General features: G+C 44.8%; 3 long non-coding RNA genes across 3 annotated transcripts; all 3 read left to right on the top strand.

Annotated features, from left to right (window-relative positions):
* Positions 1 to 862: 862 nt before the first annotated feature.
* LOC121562573 lies at positions 863 to 3,684 on the top strand. The gene is made up of 4 exons (XR_005999571.2): positions 863 to 954; positions 1,167 to 1,303; positions 1,469 to 1,578; positions 3,598 to 3,684. It is a non-coding gene; the product is annotated as an uncharacterized LOC121562573 (long non-coding RNA).
* Positions 3,685 to 8,371: 4,687 nt separating this feature from the next.
* LOC121562576 lies at positions 8,372 to 11,858 on the top strand. The gene is made up of 3 exons (XR_005999574.2): positions 8,372 to 8,640; positions 11,382 to 11,483; positions 11,767 to 11,858. It is a non-coding gene; the product is annotated as an uncharacterized LOC121562576 (long non-coding RNA).
* A 338-nt stretch (positions 11,859 to 12,196) lies between these two features.
* LOC123487396 lies at positions 12,197 to 12,947 on the top strand. The gene is made up of 3 exons (XR_006659756.1): positions 12,197 to 12,282; positions 12,495 to 12,631; positions 12,849 to 12,947. It is a non-coding gene; the product is annotated as an uncharacterized LOC123487396 (long non-coding RNA).
* Positions 12,948 to 13,350: the final 403 nt, after the last annotated feature.

Here is a 13,350-nt window from a genome sequence, read left to right as displayed (position 1 = left end):
ACTCTGACCAAAGAGAGAGACCAGCTACAGACCAGAAACAACACCCTGACTACAGAGAGAGACCAGTTACAGACCAGCTATAACACCTTGACCAAAGAGAGAGACCAGCTACAGACCAGTTACAACACCCTGACCAAAGAGAGAGACCAGCTACAGACCAGTTACAACACCCTGACCAAAGAGAGAGACCACAGCTACAGACCAGAAACAACACCCTGACTACAGAGAGAGACCAGTTACAGACCAGCTATAACACCTTGACCAAAGAGAGAGTCCAGCTACAGACCAGCTATAACACCCTGACCAAAGTGAGAGACCAGCCACAGACCAGATACAACACCCTGACCAAAGAGAGAGACCAGTTGCAGATCAGTTACAACACCCTGACCAAAGAGAGAGACCAGTTGCAGATCAGTTCCAACACTCTGACCAAAGAGAGTGGCCAGCTACAGACCAGATACAACACCCTGACCAAAGAGAGAGACCAGTTGCAGATCAGTTACAACACCCTGACCAAAGAGAGAGACCAGTTGCAGATCAGTTCCAACACCCTGACCGAAGAAAGAGACCAGCAACAGACCAGATACAACACCCTGACCAAAGAGAGAGACCAGCAACAGACCAGATACAACACCCTGACCAAAGAGAGAGACCAGCTACAGACCAGATACAACACCCTGACCAAAGAGAGAGACCAGTTGCAGATCAGTTCCAACACCCTGACCAAAGAGAGAGACCAGCAACAGACCAGATACAACACCCTGACCAAAGAGAGAGACCATCTTCAGACCAGTTACAACACCCTGACCAAAGAGAGAGACCAGCAACAGACCAGATACAACACCCTGACCAAAGAGAGAGACCATCTTCAGACCAGATACAACACCCTGACCAAAGAGAGAGAACAACTAAAGAAAGAGACAGAACGTCTGAAACAATCTTTGGTTGAGAAAGGTGAGGGAAATTGTCTAATGACTGTTCTGTTTGACAGTCTCTGTATCAGTTCACATGCCACTTATAAACAGGCAATTCAACTTACATTAAAGGAAAAATCTATGACTTCCAAACCGACCATTAGTTAGTGCCCTGTCTTCCTCAAGTGTTTGATTGAGACTTAATTCAATGTGATATTAAAGTGACTAAAGCGAGACATTTTCAACTTAAAGAGTGTCCGCAAGGATGGAAGAAGCTTGGTAGCCGTTGTTACTACATCTCTAGTAAGAAGAACACCTGGGAGAGGAGCAGACAGGACTGCAGAGATAGAGGAGCAGACCTGGTGATCATCAACAGCCAAGACAAACAGGTGTGTGAGAGAGAGAGAGAAAGAGAGAGAGAGAGAGAGAGAGAGAGAGAGAGAGAGAGAGAGAGAGAGAGAGAGAGAGAGAGAGAGAGAGAGAGAGAGAGAGAGAGAGAGAGAGAGAGGTAATGGCTATGTATTAACAATGTTGTCTCTCTCCCACAACTACAGACATTTGTCAATTGGTTATGTGGAGTAAAGAAATATGTCTGGATTGGTCTGACTGACTCTGTTACTGAGGGGACCTGGAAATGGGTGGACGACACACCACTGACCACAAGGTAAGACATTTAATGAGTTCTGTGTTACCATGAAATCACTGTCTGGAGTACTAGACTCAGAGTGGACAGCCTGATTCTATGTCTTGTTTCTTCTACAGGTATTGGAACAGTGGACAGCCTGATTCTATGTCTTGTTTCTTCTACAGGTATTGGAACAGTGGACAGCCTGATTCTATGTGTTGTTTCTTCTACAGGTATTGGAACAGTGGACAGCCTGATTATATGTGTTGTTTCTTCTACAGGTACTGGAACAGTGGACAGCCTGATTCTATGTGTTGTTTCTTCTACAGGTATTGGAACAGTGGACAGCCTGATTCTATGTGTTGTTTCTTCTACAGGTATTGGAACAGTGGACAGCCTGATTCTATGTGTTGTTTCCTCTACAGGTATTGGAACAGTGGACAGCCTGATTCTATGTGTTGTTTCTTCTACTGGTACTGGAACAGTGGACAGCCTGATTCTATGTGTTGTTTCTTCTACAGGTACTGGAACAGTGGACAGCCTGATTCTATGTGTTGTTTCTTCTACAGGTATTGGAACAGTGGACAGCCTGATTCTATGTGTTGTTTTTTCTACAGGTATTGGAACAGTGGACACCCTGATTATATGTGTTGTTTCTTCTACAGGTACTGGAACAGTGGACAGCCTGATTCTATGTGTTGTTTCTTCTACAGGTATTGGAACAGTGGACAGCCTGATTCTATGTGTTGTTTCTTCTACAGGTATTGGAACAGTGGACAGCCTGATTCTATGTGTTGTTTCCTCTACAGGTATTGGAACAGTGGACAGCCTGATTCTATGTGTTGTTTCTTCTACTGGTATTGGAACAGTGGACAGCCTGGTTCTATGTGTTGTTTCTTCTACAGGTATTGGAACAGTGGACAGCCTGATTCTATGTGTTTTTTCTTCTACAGGTATTGGAACAGTGGACAGCCTGATTATATGTGTTGTTTCTTCTACAGGTACTGGAACAGTGGACAGCCTGATTCTATGTGTTGTTTCTTCTACAGGTATTGGAACAGTGGACAGCCTGATTCTATGTGTTGTTTCTTCTAAAGGTATTGGAACAGTGGACAGCCTGATTCTATGTGTTGTTTCCTCTACAGGTATTGGAACAGTGGACAGCCTGATTCTATGTGTTGTTTCTTCTACAGGTACTGGAAAAGTGGACAGCCTGATTCTATGTGTTGTTTCTTCTACAGGTATTGGAACAGTGGACAGCCTGATTCTATGTTTTGTTTCTTCTACAGGTGTTGGAACAGTGGACAGCCTGATTCTATGTGTTGTTTCTTCTACAGGTATTGGAACAGTGGACAGCCTAATTCTATGTGTTGTTTCTTCTACAGGTATTGGAACAGTGGAAAGCCTGATTCTATGTGTTTTTTCTTCTACATGTATTGGAACAGTGGACAGCCTGATTCTATGTGTTGTTTCTTCTACAGGTATTGGAACAGTGGACAGCCTGATTCTATGTGTTGTTTCTTCTACATGTATTGGAACAGTGGACAGCCTGATTCTATGTGTTGTTTCTTCAACGGGTATTGGAACAGTGGACAGCCTGATTATATGTGCTGTTTCTTCTACAGGTATTGGAACAGTGGACAGCCTGATTCTATGTGTTGTTTCTTATACTGGTATTGGAACAGTGGACAGCCTGATTCTATGTGTTGTTTCTTCTACATGTGTTGGAACAGTGGACAGCCTGATTCTATGTATTTGTTTCTTCTACAGGTATTGGAACAGTGGACAGCCTGATTCTATGTGTTGTTTCTTCTACAGGTACTGGAACAGTGGACAGCCTGATTCTATGTGTTGTTTCTTCTACAGGTATTGGAACAGTGGACAGCCTGATTCTATGTGTTGTTTCTTCTACAGGTATTGGAACAGTGGAGAGCCTGATTCTATGTGTTGTTTCTTCTACAGGTATTGGAACAGTGGACAGCCTGATTTTATGTGTTGTTTCTTCTACAGGTACTGGAACAGTGGAGAGCCTGATTCTATGTGTTGTTTCTTCTACAGGTACTGGAAGAGTGGAGAGCCTAATGGTGGTGTAGCTGAGAACTGTGCGTATTTCTACTCCTGGTCATCATACAAAGGAGCATGGTGGGACTCTGGCTGTTCCGATCAATACAGATGGATCTGTGAGAAATAGGATTTTCTGTACTGCTAGATACCATTTCAGACAGATGTTTTAAATCCTTAAACCCAGACTTGGACCAAACAAAATAGCGAGTGATGTGCAACGCTTGCAGTTAGCCACTGATTCCTTCCAAACAACTCATTGTTGAATTTGTGATTTCCGACTTGTTGTGTAACGATGAGCACCGATACCTTGTATCTATAATTTGTTCTTAACTGACTTGCCTAGTTAAATTAACAATAAATACAAATTCTGCGGTTATATAGTGAGTGACAGAACACTGAACCAATCACGGCGCAACTAGAGAACATTACCAAAGCATACGCTCTGTATATTCCGCTGGCTGCCCCACCACCCCAGAAAGCACTGAGTGAGGCTGAAACACCTGCATTTAGGAGCTGCCTTACGCAAGAAAGAGAACATGTTTGCATGCGGCTTTATTAATTGTTTGCAAACTGATATGTGACATGAATTAATGCCAAAATAACATGCGAAACAGGGTATCCTGCTATTGAGGTGACTTCTATTACGCTGGCCCGGGTTGAACTGGACAATGGGCCGTCACGTCATCGGGCTAAAGCGGGGAGGGAGGAGCACCTTTCTCAAATCAAACAGTAATCTGCACCCCACGGTCATGTTGTCAACAAGGCAGCATACTGCATCGTCAAGAAACATACAACATCTCTTTTTCCATTAAATAAACGTTTGAATTTTCAAACTAGATTTACTTTGGAAGGCATTTAAAGCCTTTTTATCAAAAGCAATCACTTCATTTGCATGTGAAAACACAGAATGCTACTAATTTGAGCCGACTTTGCGGTCGGCCAGAGCAGAGCACCTGATTCATGCCTGGGAGGCAGCCCGGCTCCAAAAGGAATGCAATCACTTTTCACCCGGTTCAAACTCCTCCCAACGTGGTAACCCGGGCCAGATAAACTAACCCCCCTCACTGACACACTTGTTGAAATATGCAAGAGAACAAGACAACACAGTAATTCATGAAACAACAGAGGTGACTGAAATATCATTTTCTTTATTTAAAAAAAAAATACAAGTACATGATACAATAACAAAATTTATATATATATGAGTGCATTCTTACATGATATTTATTTGAAATTGTACAATAAATGTAATACCTGAATTCACACCAAAATCCCTGAACTCCATTCATTATTTGTCCGTGCCAGTAAAATATTGTATGTGCTGTAATTCAGAACATATTGTCACGATCGTCGTAGTAATGAGTAGACCAAGGCGCAGCGTGAGAAACAAACATGACTTTAATTAGTTAAAGTTTCTAAACAAAACAAAACACGACTTGTGAAGTCCACGGTGACACTGACCGAACACGGAACAAAAACCCACAAACCCAAAGTGAAACACAGACAGTTAAATATGTCTCCCAATCAGAGACAACCAGCAAACAGCTGACACTCGTTGCCTCTGATTGGGAGTCACTCAGTCAAACATAGAAAATGACGAACTAGAACACCCAACATAGAAACAGAACACATAGAATGAACACACCCTGGCTCAACATAATGAGTCCCAGAGCCAAGGTGTGACAGTACCCCCTAAAGGCGCGGACTGCGACCGCGCCTCAACTAAACAAAACAGGGGAGGGCTGGGCGGGCATACCTCCTCGGCGGCGGTTCCTGGCTCCGGCCTTGACCACCACCCTCAATACACCCCCCATAGTGCCCCTGGTCCAGTCTGTCGACTTGCACCCCTGGCTTGGTGCGTGGAGGAGGAACGGGCCTTACCAGGCTGACTTCTCGCACCCCTGGCTTAGTGCGAGTGGCAGGAACAGGCCGGACCGGGCTGGCGGCGCGCACCATAGGTTTGGTGCAGTGGCAGGAACAGGCTGGGTCGGGCTGGCGACGCGCACCGTAGACTTGGTGCGGGTGGCAGGAACAGGCCGGGTCGGGCTGGCGACGCGCACCGAGACTTGGTGCGGGTGGCAGGAACAGGCCGGACCGGGCTGGCGACGCGCACCGTAGGTTTAGTGCGTGGAGCAGGGACAGGCCGGCTGGGCTGGCGACGCACACCAAGGCTTGGTGCGTGGAGCAGGAACAGGCCGGGCTGGGCTGGCGACGACACCGTAGGCTTGGTGCGTGGAGCAGGGACAGGCCGGGCTGGGCTGGCGACGCACACCGTAGGCTTGGTGCGTGGAGCAGGAACAGGCCGGGCTGGGCTGGCGACGCACACCGTAGGCTTGGTGCGTGGAGCAGGAACAGGCCGGGCAGGACTGTCGACGCACACCGTAGGCGTGCGTGGAGCAGGGACAGGCCGGACTGGGCTGGCGACGCACACCGTAGGCTTGGTGCGTGGAGCAGGGACAGGCCGGGCTGGGCTGACGACGCACACCGTAGGCTTGGTGCGTGGAGCAGGAACAGGCCGAACCGTACTGGGAACACACACCACTGGCCTTAAACGGGGATCAGGAACGGGCCGGACCGGACTGGCAATACACCTCAGTACCTCTCGCCGTGCCTCTACCACTTCCTTCCTCCTCTCGCCAATGGCTCCCTTAACCCGGTGGCCTTCTCTCTGTCTCCCATTTCGCCCCTGTGGCAGCCTCCTGCTGCCCAGTCGCCCATGCCGTGTGCCCCCCTAAAAAATTATTGGGGGTGCCTCTCGTCCTTCCGACGATGGCACTGCTGACGCCGCTGCTCCTCTCTCGCCAGGGCCTTAATCCTACCCCAAGGTCCCTTGCCCCCGAGCATGTCTTCCCAGGACCACGATTTGCCCACCTGGGCCATCGCCAGCCTCTCTATCTCCTTTCCTGGCGCTTCCTCCCATGTCCAGTCTGCCTGCTCCTGGACACGCTGCTTGGTCCTTTTACGGTGGGTTTTTCTGTCACGATCGTCGTAGTAATGAGTAGACCAAGGCGCAGCGTGAGAAACAAACATGACTTTAATTAGTTAAAGTTTCTAAACAAAACAAAACACGACTCGTGAAGTCCACGGTGACACTGACCGAACACGGAACAAAAACCCACAAACCCAAAGTGAAACACAGACAGTTAAATATGGCTCCCAATCAGAGACAACCAGCATACAGCTGACACTCGTTGCCTCTGATTGGGAGTCACTCAGTCAAACATAGAAAATGACGAACTAGAACACCCAACATAGAAACAGAACACATAGAATGAACACACCCTGCGTCAACATAATGAGTCCCAGAGCCAGGGTGTGACACATATCTGATGGATTATACAAATGCTAAAAGTTTGGAGTATCTTCAGCCATTGGCCATTTATTAGAATTGCTTCTAAAACCTTTTAACAATATTGATGACCGTCGCTATAGAAAGAGGGTCACAAATCACTGGTTTCAAAGTCCTCATTCATGGTCAAATATATAGAGCGAGAGCGAGAGCGAGAGAGCGAGAGCGAGAGAGAGCGAGAGAGAACTAACTGTCCACTATCTGATGACAGGATCAATAACTAACTGTCCACTATCTGATGACAAGATCAATAACTAACTGTCCACTATCTGATGACAAGATCAATAACTAACAGTGGTGAACCGGTGTCCTGAGGTGGTGAACCGGTGTTCTGGGGTGGTGAACCGGTGTCCTGAAGTGGTGAACCGGTGTCCTGGGGTGGTGTACCGGTGTTCTGAGGTGGTGAACTGGTGTCCTGAGGTGGTGAACCGGTGTTCTGAGGTCAATACACACTGCCACAAATGGTAATGTTAACCATCCAGAGATGTGGGGGTCAATGGGAGTCTTATGCAATTGATCAACATGCAATTTCCAGTAAGTCATTTGCCTTTTTTCCAGTAAGAAGCATGTGACACGCTGACTCCCACACAGAGCTGTAGTCACACCCATTCACACTTCTACACTTCTGTGACACCATACAGTCCTCTGATAAACAGGGAGATGTTAGAGTAGTGTGCAGTGCAGTTATTGTCCGCCAGCTTGTTCTGATGTAGATAGAGAATGAGGAAGAGGAAGTGAGAGTAAATGTAGACCGTAGAAAGACAGAGTCATCTCTGAATAACTATTCTCTCTGGTGTCAATGTCACACAGGAGACAGCAGTTATTCTTTGTGAGTTCACCGTCTTGCATTAATCTATCTACTGTTCACCCTGCTGCTGGTGGCAACATCATATCAGAGTTTAAACCACCGCTTAAAGTTTAAAAGGAAGTGGACCGCCAGAGTTTCAAATGGTGTGAATGATATCGCCGCTCTAAAACCTCCTGAGAAAGATGCAGACATACATTCTAACACATATCTCTGAATAACTCCTCTCACTGAGACAGCATAGATTAAAATATGTCTACATGGCCATCGATGGTGTTCAAGGTGAAATGTGTGTGAAGCGTCAGACTAAGCTGTTTAGGTCCTGCAGCTATCACGTTGCAGCGGTGTGAAGAACAGTCTTGCATCTAACTATCTGCAGTTCATCACAAACAGACAAACAGACAACAGACAGAGTGGGGGGAGAGAGAGGGAGATACAGAGAGAGACACAGAAAGACAGATATGGAAGGAGAGAGATGGAGAGAGAAAGAAAATATTTGTAAAAACCTTAGACATTTAGACCTCCCTCCCTCACTCTATCCCTCCCCGGAAGAAGAAAGGAGAAGTGTGAGTAAACATCTCTGAATAACTCTTCACTCTGGTGCCAATGTCACACAGGAGACAGCATAGTTAAATAAGTAGAAGTAGTAGAACAGTAGAAGTTACAAGAGTAGAAGTTACAAGAGTAGAAGTTACAAGAGTAGAAGTTACTGCATTTGAGCACAAGTCTGTAAAGATGTCAGAGGCAATCTATGAAAACAGAGATGGATTTAAAGGCAAAAAACCTAATGAAATAAAGACCATGGATATTGATGATTGTATATACACCAACGAAACACCCATCAAGCCCTGCAGGAAGGATGGAGTTGGTGATCAACAATCAGGTAACAGTTTATCCTGGTATGGTGCTTGATACTGACACATACTTACACCCCAACACACACACACACACACACACACACACACACACACGACATATGCCCACACACACATGAATACAGAAATTTTTCATTTACATCAATATTCACACCCCTGTGTCAATGGCAGCGATTACAGCTGTGAGTTTCTGGGTGAGACTCTAAGAGCTTTGTACACCTCGACTGTTCAATATTTGCACATTATTATTTTCAAAATTCAATAAGCTCTGTCAAATTGTTTGTTGATCATTGCTAGACAACCATTTCCAAGTCTTGCCAGAGATTTTCAAACAGATTTAAGTCAAAACTGTAACTGCAAACTCATCTCCCAGTGTCTGGTGGAAAGCAGACTGAACCAGATTTTCCTCTAGGATTTACGATTACACGCATATCCATAACATGACGTAGCCACCGCTATGATTGAAAATATGGAGAGTGGGACTCAGTAATGTGTTGTATTGGATTTGCCCCAAACATAACACTTTTTATTAAGGACAAAAAGTGAATTGCTTTGCAACATTATTTGCTGTTGCAAACATGTTTTGGAATATTTGTATTCTGTACAAGCTTCCTTTTCACTCTGTCATTTAGGTTAGTATTGTGGAGTAACTACAATGTTGATCCATCCTCAGTTCTCTCCTATCACAGCCATTAAACTCTGTAACTGTTTTAAAGTCATCATTGGCCTCATGGTGAAATCCCTGAGCTGTTTCCTTCCTTTCTAGCAACTTAGTTTGAAAGGAGGCCTGTAGCTTTGTAGAGACTGGTTGCTTTTTTTTGTACCCATCTACCAAAAGGTGCCCTTCTTTGCGAGGCATTGGAAAACCACCCAGGTCTTTGTGATTGAAAATGTGTTTGAAATTCACTGCTTGACTGAGGGACCTTACAGATAATTGTATGTGTGGGGTACAGAGATGAGGTAGTCATTCAAAAATCATGTTAACCCTTAGCCTACAATGGTCGCGCCCCAACGGAAATCTAATTAACATAGTACAAAAATCCCCATCAAAATCCGTTAGTTTAAGAAAGATATATGTTTTTTAGCGTGGGCTGCGTCTCAATCCACTACATCCACCGATATCGCCCTTCCGCATCTGCAGTTGAAGGTGGCAGAGCTAAAGCGGTGTTTGTCAGACCATGAGACATCCTGAAAATTGGTCCTCTCACAAAATCGTATGTAGCGTCCGAACGGTTTGGCCTACAAACTATTAAAACCACTCTATTGAAAGATGAGACTCACAAATGTGATGGGGTTCTCCATTTAGGACGTCCACAAGCCTCACAAGACTCTGAAGGTCCCCGGAACCAGTTTAAAACATTTATGGAAGTATATATGGAGATAGTTTAGTGCCTAAAATAAGGGGATAAATACATGGGGGGGTTTCAGTGGCAGGGACTGGGAGACTAGTCAGGATCGAGGGAAAGATGAAAGGAGCAAAGTACAGAGAGATCCTTGATGAAAACCTGCTACAGAGCACTCAGGACCTCAGACTGGGGCGAAGGTTCACATTCCAACAGGACAACGACCCTAAGCACACAGCCAAGACAACATATGAGTGTCTTCTGGACAAGTCTTGAATGTCCTTGAGTGGCCCAGCCAGAGCCCGGACTTGAACCTGATCGAATATCTCTGGAGAGATCTGAAAATAGCTGTGCAGTGACGCTCCCCATCCAACCTGACAGAGCTTGAGAGGATCTGCAGAGAGGACTGGGAGAAACTCCCCAAATACAGGTGTGCCAAGCTTGTAGCGTCATACCCAAGAAGACTCGAGGCTGTAATCGCTGCCAAAAGTGCTTCAACAAAGTACTGAGTATAGGGTATGAATACTTATGTAAATGTAATATTTCATATTTTTATAAATTATAAATTTGCAAACATTTGTAGAAAACGGTTTTTGCTTTATCATTACAGGGTATTGTTTGTAGATTGATGATTTTTAATTAAAAAAAAAATACATTTTAGAATAAGGCTGTAACATAAGAAAATGTGGGAAAAGTCAAGGGGTTTGAATGCTTTCCGAATGCACTGTAATATACAATACTACACTACTGCACTACTAGACTTATTTTGACTTGTTATTCTTCTGTCAGGGTTGAGTGTAGAGGTAGCGTAGAATCACACGCAGGACACACAGAGGTTTCGAACAGACGTCTTTAGTGAAGTCCAAAGAACAAGTCAACCACGGCAACAGGCAACAGGCGAACTTTACGCACAATGCTAAAGTACAAAATAAAGGCGCACAAAGTGCGGGACTCTCTCTAACGAAAATATACAGAGAGAACAGAACAACGAACTAACACAACACGTGACATCGAACAATTACACACAACACCTGACCAAACTCAAGAGAACTAAATAGGACGCATAATGAACACTAACAAGGAACAGGTGTAACAAAACAGACAAAACCAATCAAACATAGAAACATAGAACGGTACAGCTAGTACTCCGGAGACGACGATCACCGAAGCCTGCCCGAACAAGGAGAAGGAGCAGCCTCGGCCGAAACCGTGACATCTTCTCTGTTCCTTGTATCACTATTTTAAATGTTGTATCTTTAACTCTGCATTGTTGGAGAAGGACCCATAAGTCAGCATTTCACTATTAGCCTACACCTGTTGTTTACAAAGAGCAAATGGACACAAAAGTCGATGCAAATACTACGCTGATAAAGAGCAAGTTCTTATGGTAATAATTTGTGCTTCAGTGTTTTATCAGTGGTGGAAGAGATACTCTGGAGCTGCTGCAGTGAGTCTGGGGCTGCTGTGTGTTCTCCTATTGGCTGGGATCATAGGCCTGTTGCTCTACCGTGAGTTTGATATGTTCTCAATCAAACTTTCTCTTAATCATCAGTGGTGTAATGATCAGGGATCAATTCCATTTAAACTCCATTCAATTCAATTCAGAAAGTACACCAAATTCCAATTCCAATTCCACATTGTCCTCATTGAAAAATATTGAAGAGAATTGGACTTGGAATTCCAGTGTACTTCCTGAATAGACTGGAATTGAAATGCAATTGAACCCAACCCTGGTAATGATAGATTAACTTTTCCACTGTTACCTTGGTCGTTGATGGTATTATTTCACAGAGCGAAACCAATTAACCAGATCCAACACCCTGACCAAAGAGAGAGACCAGTTACAGACCAGCGGCAACAACCTGACTGAAGAGAGAGACCAGTTACAGACCAGCAACAACACCCTGACTGAAGAGAGAGACCAGTTACAGACCAGCAACAACACCCTGACTGCAGAGAGAGACCAGTTACAGACCAGCTACAACACCCTGACTACAGAGAGAGACCAGTTACAGACCAGCTACAACACCCTGACCAAAGAGAGAGACCAGTTACAGACCAGCAACAACACCCTGACCAAAGATAGAGACCAGTTACAGACCAGCTACAACACCCTGACCAAAGAGAGAAACCAGCTAAAGACCAAATACAACACCCTGACCAAAGAGAGAGACCAGCTACAGACCAGCAACAACACCCTGACCAAAGAGAGAGACCAGTTACAGACCAGATACAACACCCTGACCAAAGAGAGAGACCAGCTACAGAAAGAGACAGAACTTCTGAAACAATCTTTGGTTGAGAAAGGTGAGGGAAATTGTCTAATGACTGTTCTGTTTGACAGTCTTTGTATCAGTTCACATGCCACTTATAAACAGGCAATTCAACTTACATTAAAGGAAAAATCTATGACTTCCAAACCGACCATTAGTTAGTGCCCTGTCTTCCTCATGTGTTTGATTGAGACTTAATTCAATGTGATATTAAAGTGACTAAAGCGAGACATTTTCAACTTAAAGAGTGTCCGCAAGGATGGAAGAAGCTTGGTAGCCGTTGTTACTACATCTCTACTAAGAAGAACACCTGGGAGAAGAGCAGACAGGACTGCAGAGATAACGGAGCAGACCTGGTGATCATCAACAGCCAAGACAAACAGGTGTGTGAGAGAGAGAGAGAAAAAGAGAGAGAGAGAGAGAGAGAGAGAGAGAGAGAGAGAGAGAGAGAGAGAGAGAGAGAGAGAGAGAGAGAGAGAGAGAGAGAGAGAGAGAGAGAGAGAGAGAGAGAGAGAGAGAGAGAGAGAGAGAGAGAGAGAGAGAGAGAGAGAGAGAGAGAGGCTATGTATTAATAATGTTGTCTCTCTCCCACAACTACAGACATTTGTCAATTGGTTATGTGGAGTAAAGGACTATGTCTGGATTGGTCTGACTGACTCTGTTACTGAGGGGACCTGGAAATGGGTGGACGACACACCACTGACCACAGGGTAAGACATTTGTTTAAATCTGTGTCATTATGAAATCACTGTTCAGAGTATTGAAATATACTATAGAGTATATACTGACTGGACATCCTGATTCTATGTGATGTTTCTTCTACAGGTATTGGAAAGGTGGACAGCCTGATTCTATGTGTTGTTTCTTCTACAGGTATTGGAACAGTGGACAGCCTGATTCTATGTCTTGTTTCCCTCTACAGGTATTGGAACAGTGGACAGCCTGATTCTATGTGTTGTTTCTTCTACAGGTATTGGAACAGTGGACAGCCTGATTCTATGTGTTGTTTCTTCTACAGGTATTGGAACAGTGGACAGCCTGATTCTATGTGTTGTTTCTTCTACAGGTATTGGAACAGTGGAGAGCCTAATGGTGGTGTAGC

Source organism: Coregonus clupeaformis, unplaced genomic scaffold (genome assembly GCF_020615455.1).
Source record: "Coregonus clupeaformis isolate EN_2021a unplaced genomic scaffold, ASM2061545v1 scaf1697, whole genome shotgun sequence".
Taxonomy (NCBI): Eukaryota; Metazoa; Chordata; class Actinopteri; order Salmoniformes; family Salmonidae; genus Coregonus; species Coregonus clupeaformis.
The sequence above is the reverse complement of the archived record's forward strand: the minus strand, read 5'-3'. Positions and strand labels throughout refer to the sequence as shown.